General features: G+C 31.1%; 1 non-coding gene across 2 annotated transcripts; it reads right to left on the bottom strand.

Moving 5' to 3' along the window:
* Window positions 1–3,989: 3,989 nt before the first annotated feature.
* LOC106397106 lies at window positions 3,990–6,216 on the bottom strand. Of its 2 annotated transcripts, none has more exons than XR_007317521.1 (5): window positions 5,526–6,216; window positions 5,084–5,201; window positions 4,612–4,970; window positions 4,142–4,514; window positions 3,990–4,054 (listed from the first exon to the last, which is right to left on the bottom strand). It is a non-coding gene; the product is annotated as an uncharacterized LOC106397106 (transcript). The 2 variants fall into 2 exon arrangements; XR_002658741.2 differs by having other exon boundaries at window positions 3,990–4,037.
* Between the last annotated feature and the right edge of the window lie 1,440 nt (window positions 6,217–7,656).

Below are 7,656 nucleotides of genomic sequence, written 5' to 3'. Positions count from 1 at the left end.
AGTGAGTTATATATTAAAAATATAAAATATATGGTATATTGACAATTTATGATTTATATATGATCATAATTTTGTATATATGTACATAGCTTTGGATTGTTTATATAATTATCTATACGTTCAACCGTGAACAATTTTAATTGGAATTGTGGATCAAAACTTAAAATTTATGATGAGTCCGATACATTTAATATTATATTTTACTAACTTTGATTTATTTTATTTTATTTTTTGAAATTACACTAAATTTCAAAATATCAGATTTTTTATATTTTTTTACAACATAAAATGGAAAATTGAAATATTAAAAAGGATAACTACAAATTGGATTAGGCTTATAATTTAAAATATGGTTTGTTATGGGCTACATCAACACTGCCGAAAATTTAGCAGCCTGGTTATTATTATACTTAAAGCCCAAATAAAATGGAATTAGTTTTTTTGTTTGCAATTGATCTTTTACTTCAAGTTCTTGATTATGGTATTATTTGTTTGCAACCGATACTTTATATAGGATAAAAGTTATGTTAATGTGATATATACATTAACTACTACGAAAAATCATTATTAGTGTTTTCCTAAACTACGAAAACAATTAGGCAATTCATTTTTTGGTGCCAAAGTTTTTCTTAATCTTCAATATAAATTTCCTAATTTAAGTTCTAATAAATTGTTGTAAGAAAAAATATTTGATATATAAATTCGTTTGGTAATAAATTTTCTGCATTTATTTTTTTTCTTTTATTAAAAAACAAAATAACTATTCTTGCCTAATTTTTCATTATGCTATATTTGTCTATCCCGTTAAAATTAGATTTTTTTTTCTTCCATTCTAACCACAAAAAGGGCCGAATGTATGTGATTTATTTCGGTTCGATTCAGTTGAAATTTCAATGTTATTTAACCAACATCAATAATAGACAAACTTTATATTATACATGTTTTCTGTTGACATGGTTTTCCTATATTTTTGTTTAAAGTATAAAATAATTTTTTATTTGTTTATCATATACGCTCCAAGCATATTAATTTATAGATTCCCGATTACTTAGCTTATGTAATGAACAAAATAACAAAGAAGAATGTGCTTGATTTTTTGTTTTATTGCATTTTTTTTAATGAATTTAATCAAATTGTACACAAACTATATTATAATCCACAAATAATCACTTTCGCCACATTCTTCTTTCAACCTTATGGGGGGTTATTGGTTGGTGTATTTTGATGGATTTGAAAATCCAAACTAAATCTAGTGTTATTGGTTTTATGATTTTAAAATATGTATTGAAATCATGTGTTATTCGTTTAATGATTCATAAATTCTAATTCAAATCAAGTGTTATTCGTTTAATGATTCATAAATTCTAATTCAAATCAAGTGTTATTCAATCATACGGCTTTACTAATAGATTTGATTTCATAATGTATTTGAATGGATCTGTATGGATTTCTTTGTGAAAAATACAAAGGCCCAAATCCGAAGGAAAACCTTCGGATTTGTAAATACTAATCCGAGAAAATTTAAAAATTTGTATATTTTACTTAGATTTATAAATACTATATGGATTTTTAAATCAATGAAAATATATAAACCAATAACACCTCCTTAGTCATAATATATTGTGCTGAATAAACCTACACTATTAATCAATAGGGCTAATACCTTTTTCAGTTTATGATAATATATGATTACATTTGGCCTATTGTACTCGTTTGCGTTTTTCTAAAGAGCCAATATGTATGTTTCCCAGTCTTTAGCCAATATGTTCGTTTACTAATATGAAATCGATAGAACCAATAGGTTCGAGTTAATTATTGCTAACGAGCCAATGTTATATTTGGCCGTATATTATTTTTCGTCCGTCTGTTTAACTCTAGAAAAAATTAATATTACATTATAGTTTGCCTAAATTCATTGTAATGATACCACCTCGGCAATTTAAAGATGCAAAGGATTGACACATAAACAAGATCATTTTATAATTAACTAGTGGTTTTCCGGCGCTACGCGCCGGGTTCATATGTTTTATTTTGTAAAAAATAAAATTAATTTTATGATATTAGTAAATAAAATATTTTCAAATATATGAAAATGAAAATATATTGAAAGAGAATGATAATTTTTTGATCCATTTTATAGTGGTTAACGACCGTAGTGTATTACTTTGTTTTGAAGTTGATTAGGTCAAAGAAGAATAGCATAAATAATTTTTAATATTCTGTATTTTGTGTTATATTAGTAAACATTCGTTATATTAAAATATCGCTATTTTAAATTTGGTAAGATTTAAAATGTACTAAATATATTATTTAAATATATTTAATCAAATATTAACAAAACGGAAAATATAGAAATTTCTGTAATGTTTTAGAATGTGTTGCTTGGTGCTCTCTCTTTATTCAGGTGTTGAAGTGGTGCATTGTGAAGAAAGTATTATATTTTATTGGTATAAACATTTATCCTCTTGTGTCTCTAAAAAAAATCAATTAGTTTTTTTAATCAACCAAATTATTTTAAATCAACCAACCTCTACTTATATAATGAATGAATATTTTCTCATTAAGTATATTTTAATTAAATAGGCAATCAAAATTTATAAACTTTAAAATGAAATGCTAAATTGTGGTTTTATATTTGTGTTGTTTGTTGCTGTTAATTTTTTTGATGTATATTTGTTGAGCAAACTTAAATCTGCGTAGTGGTTTCATATATAGTAGAAACTCTATAAATTAATATTCGAAAAATTAACAAACACTATAAATTAATAATTTTTACGATCCCAAGTTAGACCGGTTCAAAATATAACACCAATCGATAAGATAATACATTTTCTAAAAAAAGTATATGTAGATATATGGTCCCATTAAAATTATAAATTAATAACATGCTATTCATGCTAATCATTTTAAATTACCAATGATGTATTATTGACCGCCGGACTATTTTAGATAAACATTTGGCAAAAATAATTAGATGTTAAGTAAAAGATTTTGTTCTCTAAGATGTCAGTTGACTATGAAGAAACTATAGTTATTTTATATTGTATACTTTTAATCTTGAACTGTATTAAGAAAGTATTTTAAACCGAGGGGAATATATAAATATTGAAGATTTTGAAAAAATACTATTTACTTTTAGTAGGCAAAATTCTCTTATTTTCTGAACTTCAACTGTGATGATGTCTAAAGTTTTGCCCGAATGATTGATTGAAAAAAAAAATGCAAGTTTGTTCAGTTATAAAAACTGAAGAACAAATACATATTGAGTATGAAGTTTTAGTAATATATATGACAACAAATCCGCTGATTGTCATGGTTCGAAAGTTATACAGAACATTTTCTTGAAAACGTTGATTAAGCATAAAATTAAATAAGCACCCTTATCGAAACCTTACTAAAATGAGAAGAATGTCTTTAACAACATTTTGCAGAATATTTTTTCAAAAAAGAAAAAAAAAACCTTTTTGCAGAATATTTATACGTAAGCACCCTTATACGAAGGAAAATGGTTGGTCTACTAAAATTAAGCAAGCACCCATATCGAAATTTTATTAAAATAGGAAGATTGTCTTTAACAACATTTTGCATAATATTTATACGTACTGGCAGGACGTAGGGAAATATGGTTGCACTGAGCTCACCTTGGATGTCTGACAATTTTAAAAGTATAGTTGTGTAAATATAGCAGTTAGAATCGTGAGCAAGAGTTACACGTAGAGGATTAGAACAAAACCAGGTAGCTGTTGTGGTATTTGCCAAGGCCATAAGCTGGTCGTGGTTACAGAAGCGAATCTGCTCAGTTGGTATCGGTTTTAGACGAATCTGTTACCAAACCAAAAGAACATGAACGTTTTCATAGCTACAAAATATCCACCTTTAAGGTCATTAAAAATACAATTGAGACTAATAAACAGCTTCCGGCACACCTGTTAATAACATGAACATGAGGATCACTTGACGTTTCTCAAGTGGTGGGCATTCGAGAGAAGTCATCTAAAATGGCTTGTGAAGACTAATAAAGAGCTTCAGGTACAACACTGGGTAGTAGGTAATACTTTGTAAAAAGTAAAAAATGAGAAACAAACAAAACTCACAGTAAATGCATCCTATCAACGTTAGACTAAAGCAATCAGAGACTCACCACATACAACTAAACAATCTGAGTTTTCAATCTCCATGAAAAACGCTGAGCCAAGGATGTAGAGCAGCTCTTCAACGGTTTGTCTCACAATTGATGTAGCAGTAACTCTAAAATGTCTACCCCAACCGGTTACTATATCAATCCCTGCAGGGCGGAACCTGAGACTAACATCTGCTTACGGAACCAAGCAAACGTCCTTTTTACAGTCCGTTTGACAATACATGGAGATTAAGCTAGTAGTTGCTGCTCTTCTCTCTTTATACATCATGGAAAATGCTTTTTTCTTCTGCAACTTCTCAAACAGATCCGACCTATTCTTTTAAGTAAACAGAGGAAGAACGCCAAGCATTTATTCCTTGGCACTGGAAGAAAACTAAGAAAGAAAACTCATTATATAGGTTGAAATTTCTTAGCTTGTACATGTTTAAGTATATCTTAGCTTGTACATGCTTAAGTATCTTAGGTCTTACCGGTCCTTGTCGTTGTTCAACGCAATCACGCAAAGCCAATCACTGAGATTGTACTTTCTCAAATATATCTGGTCAGATACTTGGAAGTTCCTCAAAATGAAAATCGTGATGTACCATTTGGAGAGGTTGGGAGCGGTGATGACGATAACGGTGATCTTGCCTTTGTCTCGCATAATGGAAACGGTGTCACTAAGAGTTCCGGCTTTCCGCCGACTTTGATTTGTTCCTGAAGAAACTTCTCAAGCGTGGAGAAATCCATGTTCGTATCATCAGCTGGTTTAGAGCAATCAATAACAAACACCACTCACTTGACTTAACGGCCACTCCTCGAGCATGCACACGACAATTTGTAACTCTAGCTGAAACGCAAAAATTGTCAAGTTAGTGGAAGATTAGAGAAAATAGTATCCTAATTTCGATCCTGACATAATCTTAATATCACCGTTTAGTAGCAAATTTATTTAAAAATTACCAATTCTCTTGGTGACAATAGTTGTGATAAGAATATAAGATCTAGATACTCATCACTGTTTATTAGTTAAAGTGTTCGCTCCAAATTCAGGCATCAAATATGCTGGCTCACACTCAATCTATAAAACAAAGAAGACAGAGAAAAGTTAGAAACTCAAGAACATCCATATCCATGCAAAGCTAAACAGCAAAAAAGAACTTTCCGCGTCTTTTCTTTACTGGAAGACTTCTTTTTTCTGAAAGACCAAGTTAACAATGGAAGACCGAAAACCTCAGAGGTTGTTATAAATCTGAGAATCATGCAAGCATACACTTCAAGACCACCAGATACATATCATGAATTAGTATAAGTGATATTGCTTCCTTTTTATTCACTATTGCTAATAATACTTGCATAAAGTCTATAAGACAATCATGAGAGAACCAAAAGAAATAAACTTTACCATGAGATTAGTACGGAGGCATCATGAGCACTGAGCAGTAGAAGGCAAAGCTGAAAGCCTTTTTCAGATACCCTCATATCCTTCTGCTAACTCATTTAAAATCTTGGGTCTTTTGCAAATTTCTCTCCATCTGCAGAATCTCCAAGGAATATACTCAAAGCCGCTTGTTCAGCTTCATCTTCCGTTTTTATTCTCTGAAGTCCCAACCCTTTCACCGCCTCTTCCCCTTACACCGTTTCCTTCAGCTTCACCGTGGGAAAGCTGGGTCCTTACTCTTCTCCAGTCTCTTCTGGACTCAATTGGAGCGATGGAGTTTCATCCTTGGGTGGTTGAACTCGCGTCTGATGCAGCTGCGGAGGTTGACGCCGATTTGATCAATCGTAATCTCTGAGTCAAGTAATACACTCTTGCCACTTCTTAACAACCTTCAGATGATGTTGGAATCCTCCGTTGAATCTTCCGCCACAGCAGCAACCGCCTGATTCTTATTTGCCAGAGACAACTTTATAGCTGAACTCTGATCCTTTGCCTTCGGGCAGCTTCACAAATCCACTAATCATTATTATCGTAACAAATATCAGAGATCATAAGAAAAAGAGTTCCTAGTTTGCCTTTAAAATAGAGAGGAGATGACGAGAAACTGTTATCAAATAAAGTTTGGGAGGAGGATCGTCTACGGAAACAGATTTATTAGGGTAAAGATGAGTATGCCACGTGTCTGTAAAAGCCCATTCTTCCATGCTGATGTGGCAGCAGGAGGTGAGAGAAAACTCCAGTTTATATATAAAGATACAAAATTAAGGTTACAATTTTTTTTAAAAAAATCAATTAATATATAGGAGATTTTCACCATTTTAATTTATGTTACATTTAAAATGGTTTTAGAATGTAAAATTTATTCCAACCCAAAATATAGTTTTACATAATATTTGATCAAAATAATATAGGATATCAAACACAATAAAGCAGCTTAGGGTATTTTTGTGATGTATTTAACATGGTAAGCTTCACTTTGTTCTCATGTGTTTCATATTACATTTACATTAGTATAGTTTTGCATATTTTTCTTGTGAAACTTCTTCTAATACAGTCAGTTGAGCTCTTAAAGTAAAATCATATTTTTTATAGGGGCAAATGATCCAAACCGAAAACGATCTGATAAAATTCTAAACCTTTCCTAAAGCTTTAATCAAATTTAAAATTCTCACCGAATTGGTTTTCTTACTCCGAAATTTTGTCTATCCTCACATATTCTCGCATCTCACCAAATCTCTTCTTTGATTTGAAACCGAAATTCTAGTCTTAAGATCCTATAAATGTCTCTTTGACCTAGTCTCCTATATAACAGAACTCAAGTAATCAATCAGAAATACTCATGTACTTATTCTGAGTCAATATGCTTGTCTTTTCATTTTTTAACTTTTGGGTTTAAACTTTTGAGTAGTCTCGATGCTTGTCTATTTTGAGTAGTTCGATGCTTGTCTATTCTGAGTAGTCTTTATGCATGTCTCTTCATTTTAGTGTCTGATGATTGTATTGTATAGATAGGATGCTTATCTTGTGTAGATGTATCATGTTCGAGGCTGTATGCATTAGATAGGATGCATGTATTGTGTAGATTATATCTTATTTGATGTTGCTTTATGTGTGTTATTTAGCAAACCGTATTACAATCTTATATTGTCTTCATGCGTGTTTGATGCTTTATGTATTAAGCCAACTTTGTTTGATGCTTCATGCGTGTAAGGTATATGAGATTCATGGTATGACTGAGTGGTAAGACATTGTTTTTTTATGTGTGTAGATTCAAGGTCTGACTTTGTTTGGATGATTGATTGTGATTTGAGGCTAGTAATTGTTAAGTTTTTTCTTCTTATCTAGTAGATGGCTTCCTCGTCATTGAAAATCTGAGAGGCTGATGAAGACACAATTGATGTTGAAGTGACTTACGATGAACAAGAGTACCAAAGTACTCAAAAACGAAGGAAGACCAATGATGCAAATGCAACATTTGGAGTATCTTCTCAGTCGAAGAAGGTAAAGAAACTTGTTGTGCCAAGGTCTGGTGCGTGGAAGCATTACACCAGAACCAAAGACAATCATGAAAAGTGAATTTGTCACTATTGTCAGC

This window comes from Brassica napus, chromosome A10 (genome assembly GCF_020379485.1).
Source record: "Brassica napus cultivar Da-Ae chromosome A10, Da-Ae, whole genome shotgun sequence".
NCBI lineage: Eukaryota > Viridiplantae > Streptophyta > Magnoliopsida > Brassicales > Brassicaceae > Brassica > Brassica napus.
This window is presented reverse-complemented; position numbering and strand designations above follow the sequence as displayed.